Source organism: Chionomys nivalis, chromosome 26, assembly GCF_950005125.1.
Source record: "Chionomys nivalis chromosome 26, mChiNiv1.1, whole genome shotgun sequence".
Taxonomy (NCBI): Eukaryota; Metazoa; Chordata; class Mammalia; order Rodentia; family Cricetidae; genus Chionomys; species Chionomys nivalis.
Genome location: NC_080111.1, coordinates 22,764,284 through 22,777,691, shown reverse-complemented (window position 1 = coordinate 22,777,691; position 13,408 = coordinate 22,764,284). Strand labels below are relative to the sequence as shown.

Sequence of the window (13,408 nt, the reverse complement as noted above, 5' to 3'; positions counted from 1 at the left end):
GGTGATCATTGGAAAGAGATCACTGCCTGGATTTCCTCATTGGCTGATGTACATCTTTCCTATCAGCTGGGATGCCCTGTCTTATTTCCCACAGAGTTGGTTCTTGATTGTCAATCTGTCCTTGTCCTCTTCAGAACATGTCAACAGAGAGATTAAAAATTATACTTACCCCTTTCATAGTCTTAACAAATTGTTTATTCTAAAACTGTTGATTGGTTAAAGAGAACTCAGCGTGGAAGGGGGTTAATACTACTGTCAGAATTTCAAGAATCTGTTTAATAGTTGGGAATATATTAACTGTTTATTTGATATTAAAATAGTTACACTTTTCCCCCCTTTTAATCTTTCCATGTGCCTTTCCTCCTGATACACTTTCTAATTCATGGCCTCTTTAATTTCTTTCTTTAATTGTTTATGTGTATTCATGTATGTATGTATGTATACACACATATATGTATAAATACATAAATATAACCTTCCCAGCGTGTATAATGTGTAATGTTATTTGTATATTTGAGGGGATGGACATTTGGGGGGGAATTCAGTCCTTACTACTATTGCTCAAAAATTTCTGAAAAATAGATAACATCTTCCATCTGTTTATAATGATGAATCTGGCTGCTACAAAAGTGATTATATTTATTCATGAGTATATGGAATTTATCTTTATCAACTAGGGAGTTAATGGGAGCAGAGGAGTAAGAGTTAACAAAGATTAAAGAAAATTTGCCTAGATTTATTTTGAATACACTATGTAATAATCAAGACTGTAACTGGATAATATCTAGTTTTGAATTTGTTGTAAATACAAATCTTCAAATATTCAAGAAGCTAAAAGTTCCTGTAGGCAGAGACTGCTTGTTAGTTTCCCACTTGCCCAGACCCGAAATAACCACATGGAAACTGTAAAGATTGCAGTGCTGATTAGCCAATGACTCTAGCATATTTCTAGATAACTCTTATATCTTAAATTAACACATTTCTATTAATCTGTGCATTGCCACATGGTTGTGACTTACCATTAACATTTCGTCCAGTGTCCAGCGTCTGTCTCCTGTGGTGGCTACACGGCTTCTCATTGTTCTTATTGGCTCCACCTACTCTAACCTCTTCTATCTGCTTGGAACTCCCACCTTGCTCTATTCTGCACTGCAATAGGCCCAAAGCAGGTTCTTTATTAACCAGTGCTATGCGGAGCATGCAGAGGGGAATCCCACAGCAAGTTCCCACCTACAGATAATGATATTTGTCTCTGATCTCTGCATAGTGTTTAATAGAGCCAGAGTCATATTTTAGTTTTAAAATGTGAAACTGCATTTCATATCAATAATGCGCTTAAACATTACTGTAATTAAATAATATTTTATTATTTAGTTGTAAATGTAATAACTTAAATATCACAGTGTTGCCTATTGAAGTTATTTTTAACATAGTATAGTAGAAACGTTTATTTTTTTCTGCTAGCATATTTCAGAACTGATGATATCAATCATTTGAGGTTTAGTTTGTGTATAGAATGAAAGATGGAGTTCTCAAGTGGCTTGCAGAGTTAACTACCTCAGTGTTTATTTCTAATGGACAGCTTTCTCCCAGTGATTTATGAGCGCCTATTATAATACATAGACTGCATCAATTTTTTGGACATTGTTTTTAGATATTCTGTTCTTTGGTGAATTTGGTCATTCTTAGCAGTTTTAAAATACTATAGTTTTAAATACTCTGTGGCTCAAAAACCAGTATCTCAGAGAATTCTTCCTACTTCCCACATTCTCATACCTGTTTCGCTTGGATATCTTACTAGGTTCTTTCCCCCTGTTTCCAAACATGTGGCTATTTCCTTAAGTCTACAGTTAACTTAAAAAAATGAAATCTTCATATGACTATATTTTTTCATTTACATCTACCCATTTAACTTCTCCTTTGGCATGAAGCGAAATAATTTCCATAAATGTTTTCTATATGACAAATATAAAAATAAATGATATTTTGAAGATTAAAAAAATGATTTTAATTGAGAGTGGTATAACTTTCCTTTCAAATACTTTAAGTATCCATTGCCTTACTGACTAGAATTGTTTCATTGTTCATAACATTTTTAATTAATTATATACACATATATTTAAATAACAGTATAAGACATAGAATACAATTTTTGGAGAAAATCCATAAAAATTACTGTACCAAACTAATTACCATCTTTTTTCAATTCTTTCTGTCTTTTTCATATTTGAACAGAAGCCATTACTTTTTAAATCCTATTATGTGATGTTTTGCCCTTTTGACTTTTTTGAGGCAACCCACCTCCCAGCTCTTAAATAAATCACACAGGGAGGTTTATTCTTAGGAATAAATTTATGGCCTTAGCTCGGCTTCTTTCTTGCCAACCTTTGTTAATTTAAATTATCCTGACCATTTTTTGCCTCTGGGCTTTTGTCTTTCTCTATTTCTGTATATCTTTCTTTCCTTCTTACTCCATGACTAGCGGCTGGGTGGCTGGGTTGCTGGCCTCTGATGTCCTCTTCTCCTTCTTCTCTTGCTCCTTGTTCTTCTTTTTCACTTTGTGCTCTCTGCCTGCTAGTCCCGCCTAGCCTTGCTCCTGCCTTGCTATTGGCCATTCATCTCTTTATTAGACCATCAGGTGCTTTAGACAGGCACAGAAACACAGCTTCATAGAGTTAAACAAATGCAGTGTAAACAAAAGTCACACCCCTTAAAATAATATTCCCCAACAAAATCCTGTTTCATGGTTAAACATATAATTAATAATTTCAAAATCTTAATATCAAATGTTTACTATGTTTATTACAGTCAGAATATACTCAACAAGAACATCATTCTAGGCCGTTTGTGGTATTTAAAATAAATTTGGCTTGATGAGTTTAATTAAATTCAAAGAAGCACTTGCTCAACATAAAGAATAAGTTTATGATTATCTTCCTAGCTTAAAAATGAAAAAGAAACATTCATATTTTAATCAAACTATGGCTGATTACATTATCCATGTATGTTCAACTCTTTGGAGTTTTGAACTTTCAATAACTATATGAGAAACAATACCACAAATAATTTTATATAAACAATATTTTAAAATTATATCATAATGTAGGTAGTTCTTTTGTAAAAGAGTGGTTTACATAATATTGAATATAAATGCATCAGGTTTAAACGTATTTTCCCATCTATGAGTGTGGAGTGGGCATTTTCTGTTTTCATTTGGAGTGTGAGGCATGATGGCTAAATGAGAAGAAAGTCTATTGAAGTCACCAGGTCAACTGTCTACGCTCAGTTATTAAATTCTCCTTGGTGAATGCAGTGCTGATTTCCTGTATGAGGTACATGCTAATTTTCTCCCATTAATTTTAAAATCTATATTGTCCATTAGAGTAATTTGAGAAAATTGACTTTTTATGAATCCTGAAAGTGTAGTTCAAGGTTATGTATTCATGTGTGAGCATGCACTTGTTTGTGTTTGTGTGTCTGAGTGTGTATACATATATGTGTAGTTTTGATTTAATTCAAGAATTAAAAAATTGCAAAACTTTTGGAAATTGGAAAATATTGGAAATTTATCAGTGCTCTTCCTTTTTGTAACATTACTGTTTTAAATAATGAGAGTGAAAATCAACATAATGAAAATAATTCATTATTAATTAATATATAATTCTAATCATATCCAGGAAAATATTCAAAATAATCTGGCTAGCATTTGTTTTATTTTTATTAATGGTTAGATTCACTGACATAAATATAAAATGAATGAAAAATTTAGTAAGAAGCCAGAGATAACATTAAAATTACCTAGTAAAATAAATTTAAAAGTTAGTTTTTTTGCTTGACAGTTTTGATCCGTCTGTGTAGTAATGTAATTTAGGGATATATAATAACTGCTATGTTCTTTAGCATAAACAGTGTCCTCTTTGCCGTCACATCTTGTTAACCCATATGCACTCTAAGCAGAATATGTTTCTGTTGAGAGAAGTCACGACACCAACAGAAAATGTGGATAAACACTGACTTTAAGTCAGATTCTAATCACAGTTCTTTCTGAAACAGCCAGGTGTTTTATACCCAAGCAGGTCCACTTTTAGAGAAAAGTTTAAAACTTGAAATGGAAGGAAGTGCTGAAAAGGAGTTTCATTAAATGTCTCCTCAACCTTCCTCTGTGGCTCTACCAGAGCTATTTCTGCCCGTTGAATGGCAGGAAGAGAAAATACGAGCTTCTATTCATCACCACTCCTATTTTTATTTTGGATGACCTGATTCAGAAATAATAAAAATAATTTCTTATTTGTTATGTCACACTGCAGTTTTTATATTCATTCTGAGTTAGAATGGGCGATGGGTTTGCAGTAGCAATGTTATAGCAGCTGTTGGTATTCTTATGACGTTTAAAAACTGTAAAATAGAAAACAACTTTTAATGTGCCATCCTATTTCCATGGTGTTCCTCATCGTAATGCACTCCATTGCTAACATTACGTCAAATACTAATAAAAAATAATTTGGATTGGTATGTAAGTCACAACATATTTGTTATAAACTTTGCTGTGTCTACTTGACCTGAGTTCAGAGAATTCTGATGAAAATGTTCTACAAAAATCGCTTTATCTAGACATAATTCATCTACATAATACTATTTTAATCATTTAACTGGTTTTAAGTTGGCTGTGTTTATAGGCTTGTTTCTTTATTTTCTGTTACTAACTTATAAAATGTCACATTCTACAATATGGGTGTGTTAATATTAATAAGAACAATACAAAAAGTATATTTTGAATCAGTTATTTGACCTGATTTATGTTACATAATTTTTTAAAAGCACACCCTCATTTGTCATTCATTATTTTTTTCTTAGTGTGTCTTCACAATTTCTGTTCAATAATCAGGGCAGCTAAGGTTGACATAGGCTATTTTAGGACTAAGTAAGAGATGGCTCAATAGTATCAAGCTAAAGTTCTCTTTGAAGATAACTCCTTTAAAGTAAGCCTTGAGTGCTTTTGGTGTCTAACAGATCTCTTGGCTCAAAGTCATTATTTTGATGTTTTAATAATGTATGTTTGGTGATTGTAGGATGACAATAATAGGCTCAGTTTCCATTTATATAGTTATATTTAGGAAATTAATGATTAATTTCTCCTCATAGCCATTATTAGGCAGCCTCAAGAGCTTTTGCATAGGGCAGGGCCTCTTTTTCTTCTTGTTTTCTCATTGCTGGAAAGGCTTGGCACAGACTGCTTGGAGGTACGGCCTGACCCCATTGCCCTGCCTGTCTTTTCTGTCTTGCCCTCCATCAGTTGCTGAGATGAGCTTGTTCTTTCCTATTAAGTTTTTTTTTTAAAGGATTGCTGACATTGCTAAATTTATGTAACTTATGTGCTTTTCTCGTGTGTATTTTGTGATTTGATACCATCTCTTTCAGGTAAATCTTCCTTTAAAATATTCCATATTTGACTTTCTATGGAAAATAATAATCTATTTTTGGGGGAAAGTTCGCTAATCTGTGCTTAGATTGCAGGATAACAGCAATCTGCTCATAAGAGAAAACACAGGGAGAGTTTCTCAAGGTCTTTTAATTTGGCTGGCTCTTTATCTAGGTCCAATGGGCATTATTAATAAGAGAACATTTATATTTCTCAAACAGCTTCATGTGTAGCTGATGTCATCAGCTGTTGTCAATTTTATATTTATTATAAGTCTGGCAGGAGCTGGTTCCAGTCCGAAAATACTATTTTTTTTTTAAATATCAAAATTACTTTGAAATTTCAACAATAGCAGAAGCAAGAAGCAGTCCGGGATAGAATGAGAAGGTTGGTAGAGAGGAAATCTGTAGAGAATTCTGGAATTATGGTGACCTTCTTGCAACTGAATTTTATTGTTACTGTCGAGGAACCAGCCCTTTCTTCTTCCCTGAACTCGTTTCAATTACCCAGCCTGGGAAGCAGAACGGATGTCAGCAAAGCAGCAGTAGGCCAGAGAGTTGACAATAATTCCGAAACGTAGTCAGGCTCTTCAGCATGAGAGCACGTGCCGATTCCTTGTTACACTCCGTAGATCAGCTTCCGTAAGTAAGGTTTTCTGTGTGTGGAACACAGTTCTGTTTTAGTAAGAAGAATATCAAAAGTGTTTAAATTCTTTCATGTACTTGAATGTCGACATTTAAAAGAGTTTAAAAGTGGTATACTTTCAGATTGCTTTTTTGTCAAGATATTATAACTAAATAATAGAACAGAGCTCTAGAAAATCTTGAAATTAACTGTGATGAATGAATAATATTTATTATTCTATATGTATAGCTATATATATGTGTATTATATATATATTAGAATTGAGGACAGACCTCTGGTTACCTACTAAGGAACAATGTTCCACAGACACTTTCTAGTTATCTGCTTAACAGAAGATTTGAAAGATTTTTAGTTTCTTCGTATTTTTGTTGTATATTTCTTTTTATTGCTTGTTCGCTTTTTTCCTTTTTTTAGCAAGAGGAGGATAGATAACACTGATCAAAATGTAAACATTTTTCCATGAATCTTTCAGAAGTAAATCTCTTAATTATGTACCCTTAAACCTGAATCAGTTGCACAAAAGGAGGAATAAATTACAAGACTTTAATGATACTTAGGTATTCTAGTATGAACTAGTATAAAGACTTACAGAATGCATGTTTCTAAAAGGGCTAAGAAACTGCTAGGTTTAGAAAGGCATGCTGAGGTTTGAAGAGGCATATGGTTTTAGAAAGTCTCTAGAGACCATTGTTTAACATCAATTTTAACTCAGTTTCAATGTCTATAGTGAAAAATATGATTTTGATTCATTGAAAATGATCTGAGTAAATGAAAACATTCTCATTTTAAAATCACTTGATAGACTCTTCTTAAAGATAAATTGTCTTTATCTTTGCCCTTTTTTTATAAACTACATAATATATCAAAGGAAAACTCTTAATGGTATTATTTGTGTTATCTCTGAGTTTGAGGCCAACCTTTTCTACTGATTGAGTTCCAGGACAGCCAGGGCTACAAAGAGAGAAACTGTCTCAAAATAAGAAAGGAAGGAAGGAAGGAAGGAAGGAAGGAAGGAAGGAAGGAAGGAAGGAAGGAAGGAAGGAAGGAGGGGGGAGGGAGGGAGGGAGGGAGGGAGGGAGGGAGGGAGGGAGGGAGGGAGGGAGGGAGGGAAAGAGAAAGGGAAAGGTAAGGAAAAGTATTCAACTGTTTATAATAAAGTTGCTTTGGAGTCAGATATCTGACTGTAACTTTGGAAAAATTCTTCACATATTTTATTTAATTTTCCTCTGAAGAACAACAACAAGAGTTCAAACAGTTTGTTACAGATTCAAATTACAAAATACACAGAGAGCAGTTAAGACAGAATCTAGTAAATGTCATTCTAACATGATTCAACCATTAGCTTCTACTAGGAATTTAGAAATATCAAGCCCACCATTATATGCACAAAAGTTTTTAAATAATTGTTAGTAATTTTAGGCCAAAAATTTAGTGTTTGAAAGCCCCCATTATGAAATATGCTTTTTAAAACAGTGCCAGGGTAAGGAACAGGACAGGAACTGTGTGGCAGGCATCCTAACACAAGCATCCCCAGATTCCTTTTGGTGAAGAAAAGAAATGTGTACTACCATAAAATGCAAATTTGAGCTTGAACAAGAATAATGGCTAAAACTCAGAGTAGTGAAAACTGAACTTAATGCAAGTGCTAATGAGGTAGGATGCCGTTAAATCTAATGTATACTTCAACAGATGGGTGTTGTTAATGGCTTGGACAAGAGGATGCTTCTATTTAATACTGACCAAGATGTTTTGCTTTTATTTCATAGTTATACATACTCTCAGCTATTATAAAAATTCAACTTAGAGATTCTGTAATGAAATGAGATGAAATAACCCTGATATTTATCTTCTTTAACACAGAACTTTTGTCAAGGTATAATTGATCCTCCCTTGCTATGGGAGCTCCTTCAGCCAATAGCCTTTAAGACACCAGCCCATTGGGCATTGTCTCTTATACTATAAAAATGCAGCTGTAAAGCCTGGGTTGGCTTCAGGCTGTAGCTTCCAGCTGCTAGATTTGATTCCTGTTCCCCGTTCCTGCAGAGGACTGTGATCTATGCAGGTGGGGTTCCAGAATCAGAGCGACTTTAACTGTGACTGGATCAAATAGCTGCACTGGAGGTTATGGCTCCTGAGCAGAAACCAGCCCACCATTTGGCAGAGAACGAACTTCGACATCATCGGGGACTTGGAGTTCAACCTAATTCGCCTCAGGGTCATCCATGCCTTCTTTGACTATCGGAACCTAGGCAAGAGGACCAGCGGCTTGGCAGAGATTAGCTTCGAGGACTTCATGACCATCATCGCCTACTTCAAGCTGCTGCGCTCACACTTCAACAAGGAGGAGGCAGAGCTGTACCATGAGAGAAGATGTGCTTCCTTTTCTACTTGCAGGACGAGGACTTTGATGGGCTCATCATGTTGCAAGAGTACTATAGGGTGGGGAGAACCCGCTGTCTGCAAATCCACAGTTGGAGCATGCGTGGGTGCGCTCCGTTGCCAATGCCTTCGCACACCCACCTTGAAGGAGGAGGCGAGGGCTTCAGACAAGCAGCTGGAGGAGGGCCAGCCATCTTTGAGATCAAGATGCGAGTCACTTTCCTGAACCTAGAAGCCATGGCCTTATGCCAGTAACCTGCGGACTACCCCGCCCACCACCCCCACCATGGGAGAAACTGCCCCTGAACCTGACAGTCTTCTGCAGCAGCTACGGGGTGTCTGTGACCTAATGGGAAGCGAGAGCCAGATTCGAGAGGAGAGAGCGAGCTTATGCTTTACTGCATTTATAGTATAAGAGACCACGCCCAAGTGGGCTGGTATCTTAAAGGCTTTTGACTGAAGGAGTTCCCACAGCACTTTCTTGAACTTTTACTATCGATTTGAGTACCAGTTACCTTTTTTCTAGAGAGACATCGACTGTTATATTTCAGAATATTTGTGCTTTACCCATACCTTGGTGAATTAATGAATGTAAGCATTGATTTTTACAGGGACAGACTTTCTGGAATCATGTAATGCAACTGGATATACTCATAGATATAATTGTGGCTTTTGAGGGTTTTGTTGAGACAGTAATCCAAAGTTGTCATATGAACCTCATGAATAAATGTTCTTATTTGACATGTCCTGAGATATACTTCTTGGTAACCATTGATCTGTGCCACCTGAAACTTCATCACCAACCGATATTTTGGTTCTGATGATGTAAATAAGGCCATGAAAAGTCTTTCATATTTTCTTCAATGTCAAATCTTAAGTACCCAAAATGTTTAAAATACTTGGTCTTAGATTCAAGATACCATGTGTCCTCGAACATAGGATTGGGATAAATCATTTCTTACACATTCAAAATGAATCGTACGTACAAGAGATCACCCATATGGTTACACTGGAATTCTGAGCAAAAATTACTTAGCTTTAAGTCCTATGGCATATGGCTTTCTATTTGAGGACTCATCTGAAATAATACAATTCAAAAATTAACCACAAAAGACAATTTTTTTCAGCAAGAAAATAAATGTAACCAGGCAAGAATGAGTGCTGAATGTTCCTTGTCTGGTTAACTTGAGGAGTTAGTTAACCAACATCCTTAGTGTGAAAAAGCTTGAATTATAAGGGACAATGCAGCTCAGACAACACATGGATGCCAAGCTTCTAAAACTGTATGCAAAGAACTCAGTGGTGTGGTTGCTGGGCATCTGATTTCCACAAAGTCTGATGTAAAGATTTTTTGTTACTTTAGAATATTAATTTTTGGTAGGGTTTTTTGCATTTGATAATAGATACAAATATGCTATCAATTCTTCTATATTTGTGTACCAAATAATTTCTTTGGGAATAGGAAATGGTTTGTGAAAATATATCTTTGGACAGTTGAAGTTTAGACGCACTGGTATGTGTACCAAATTTTCTTTATCAGCAATTTCTGATTGAAAGCAGTCATGAAAATCAAAATGTTCCTCAGTGTATAGCATTGCCCACAAAAAACTATGTAGGATTAATTTTAAAATGATATTTCACATGGGGCCGAACATAGCTACACTGACCGAAGGAGTTATGAGAGTAGGGGAGTGGTTTAGGCCTGTCCGTAGCCAGCCATGCCTCAGCTCCCTCCCTGGAATCCCCTCATCGCCACACGCTTAGAACAATTCATTGCTTGAGTATTATTAAAAGATTTGATCCTTCGGTCATTTCTCATCTCAAAAGTTGTGCCCCCACAACGTAGTGGGTGGATGAATAACGTGAGAACAGGGAGAACACTGTGGCAGAGAATAAAGATGACATTGAACTGAAAGAATCCCTGATCTGGACGCAGAGAGGCAGCAAGCTGCGGCAGCTTTCAAGCTTGTGTCTGGAAGCTGCAGCAGAGAACAATCAGGCCTGGGCATCAAGGTTGGGCGGCATTGCTGGCAGAGCAAGTGGTGATTATATGGAGCTTAATGGCAGTCTCAAAACAGCATCCTCAGCATCATGCCAGAGCCAAACAGGAGCAGCGTTCCCATTCCACCACGGAAGTATGTGGGAAACTCAGGAGAGATTCATCAGCATCGCGTATCAGGAGTAGAGCTTCCAGTGGACTCCTATCTGGCTCCTTGTATTAATGAAGGCTCTTAGGCAATCAAGATTGGTCTTGGGGTTTTCAGATGTTATTTGTTTTCTGCTGTCCTTACCAATATGTCTGATACTTCAAAAATTTATAAGGGAGGTGTATTGTTGGAGGATTTTCCTCATCAATATGATTTAGTGCACAGAAAATGAATAGTGTCCCTCTCTAAAAGCTTTGGTAAATATGACAACTTTTACTTTCTGGAATGCCCAAACCCCCACATCTTTTATACCTTCATCACGTCCAGCCCTGGACATGGCATTGATGGGGGTGGTTCTTGTATTTTATCTGTTGCTTTCATTGGTTAACTAATAAAGAAAACTGCCTTGACCCATTTATAGGCCAACCCTTAGGTGGGTGGAGTAAACAGAGAGAATGCTGGGAGAAAGAAGCCGAGTCAGGAGTCGCCATGATTCTCCCACTCCAGACAGACGCAGGTTAAGATCTTTCCTGGTAAGCCAGCTCATGGTGCTACACAGAATATTAGAAATGGGTTAGATCAATATGTAAGAGATAGCCAATAAGAGGCTGGAACTAATGGGCTAGGCAGTGTTCAAAAGAATACAGTTTCCGTGTAATTATTTCGGGGCATAAGCTAGCCATGTGGGCGGCTGGGTGCCGGGGACGCAACCCTGCCGCTCCTATTACAACATGGCATACAACTGGAAAGACTTCAGAGTTCCTTTATCCATATCATATTATTCTATGGTCTCATTGCTCTGCCTTTTCTGTTTTCCATTTAATTTGGAAACCTAAATTGTGACCCCTCCCCCACGCACCTTCTTTGGCTTGCTCCTGACCTGTCTTTATGATTTCCATCATTACACTGTTTTTGCGTGCCTCGATATTCCCTTCCTGATCATGAAGTTGATTTTCGATTTACTCCAGATCCATCATTCTAGATTCTGTCTGTACTGTATATAAGTAAGACTAGATACATTCCCAACATTACTGTCCTTTATGCCTGCCTTTATTTTTTTTAATTTTTTTTATTTGAAAAGTTTTTTTTTTTTAGGAACACTTCTTTTTTTTTATAAATTTTTTTTTAATTAAAAATTTCCGCCTCCTCCCCGCCTCCCTTTTCCCTCCCCCTCCCCCTACTCCCCATGCCCCACTCCTTTCCCCCCTCCCTCTCCAGTCCAAAGAGCAGTCAGGGTTCCCTGCCCTGTGGGCAGTCCAAGTTCCTCCCCGCCTCCATCCAGGTCTAGGAAGGTGAGCATCCTTTGTGGGAGCCTAGCTGGTATGCCTACCTTTCTTTCGTTTCACTTAAAAATAATGAACCGATGGACACTGCTATCAGTATAAAAATGAGATTTTCTCATGATTTCTATTCTTACGATTCTTATAGGTTAATATTTTAAAGCTTGGAGTTTTGTAGTGATACATATACATTAATCAACTTTTCCATTATTGGTCATGCTCTTCCTTTGTTCATTCTTTTGTGTCTTCCTTCCTTTCTTTCTTGTTTGTGTATGTTTATAGTGTATGTGTGTATGTTTGTATATTTACATATATATGTGAGTGTGTATGTACACATGTATGTGTGCCCTTGGAGGTAGACATTAGTGTGTCTATTGCTCTCCACTTTATTTATTTAGACATGACCCTTCACTAAAGTCAGAGCTCATTCATTAGCTCTCCTGGCTGGTCAAGGAGTTTTGGAGTGCTGCCTGTCTCTACTTACAGTGTTGGGGCTGCAGGGGTATGCCTCACTTTCCAGTGGGTACTGAGGATCCAAGCACAGGTGTTTGTGTTACAGGCACTGGACTGGCCAAACTCAAGCCTTCTATATCATTTCCATTGAAATTTATGTTCAAACTATATAGATATGTAATATCTATATATACACACATGCTCTATATCAATCAGTGTAGTATGTAGTATTAAGAGACATTTTCTCATTCATGCCATGACTTATAAAACTCGATTGCCCTTTAAGCAAGAATAAATGTACTTTTATATGCTTTAATCCATGATGGCTTTCTATTCCTATTAAGGTTAGCAGGAAGGGAAGCTGTCGTTTCTTTAGGAGAAAATAGTAATTTTACTCAAATGAGTGCTGGGATTGTTCTCATTTGGTAAGGCTTCTTTTATATTGCTGACTTCATTATTCTCATTGTGCAATGAGTAAATGGGTCCCTGCAAGCCTCTAGAAAATAATGTGTGGTTGTTAAAATGGGGAGCTGTGGGTCAGAATAAGAGGGTTCAATTGTTAGCATCGCTTGCTGATGGTGTGAATTTGGGTATACAGTAAAACTCCTCCCACCCATTTCTTAGTTCATATGACATGGGTAGATGTGTTGAGGAATAAATCAATTGATCCATGTAACATTATTAGTACAAAACCTGACCTATTAGATATTTGGTAATATTAGCATTTATATTGATGCTTCTCTTCATGTTAAGTTGATCACTATTATTACATGGCATTTAAATTGCACATTAAGTTAACAGAGTTCTCATTTGGCCCATAGATCAGTGCTATACTGTTGTCTGGGTACATGTTAGAGAAGTATGCTAGATTTGTTTACAGATTTTATCCTCAAAGAATAATACTTTTTGAGAAATTGTGTCTCTCTGTACTATTATAATAGTTCAAAGTATGCTTTACTTTCCATTAATAGCAGAAAATTGGCATAAGATGTTGTTTCCTTTGAAGTTAACTTTCAAAAAATGAAACACAAGAGCAAGGCGTCTGTATAGAACAACATGATTTCAAACAACACTTACTGTTGTTC

The 13,408-nt window shown here is 36.5% G+C and overlaps 1 protein-coding gene and 1 pseudogene across 3 annotated transcripts in view; both read left to right on the top strand.

Moving 5' to 3' along the window:
• The window catches only part of Pclo (piccolo presynaptic cytomatrix protein), a 298,837-nt gene that overhangs the window by 71,247 nt on the left and 214,182 nt on the right, over positions 1–13,408 (top strand). The window lies entirely within an intron of this gene.
• LOC130866722 (calcineurin B homologous protein 3-like) lies at positions 8,121–8,669 on the top strand (annotated as a pseudogene).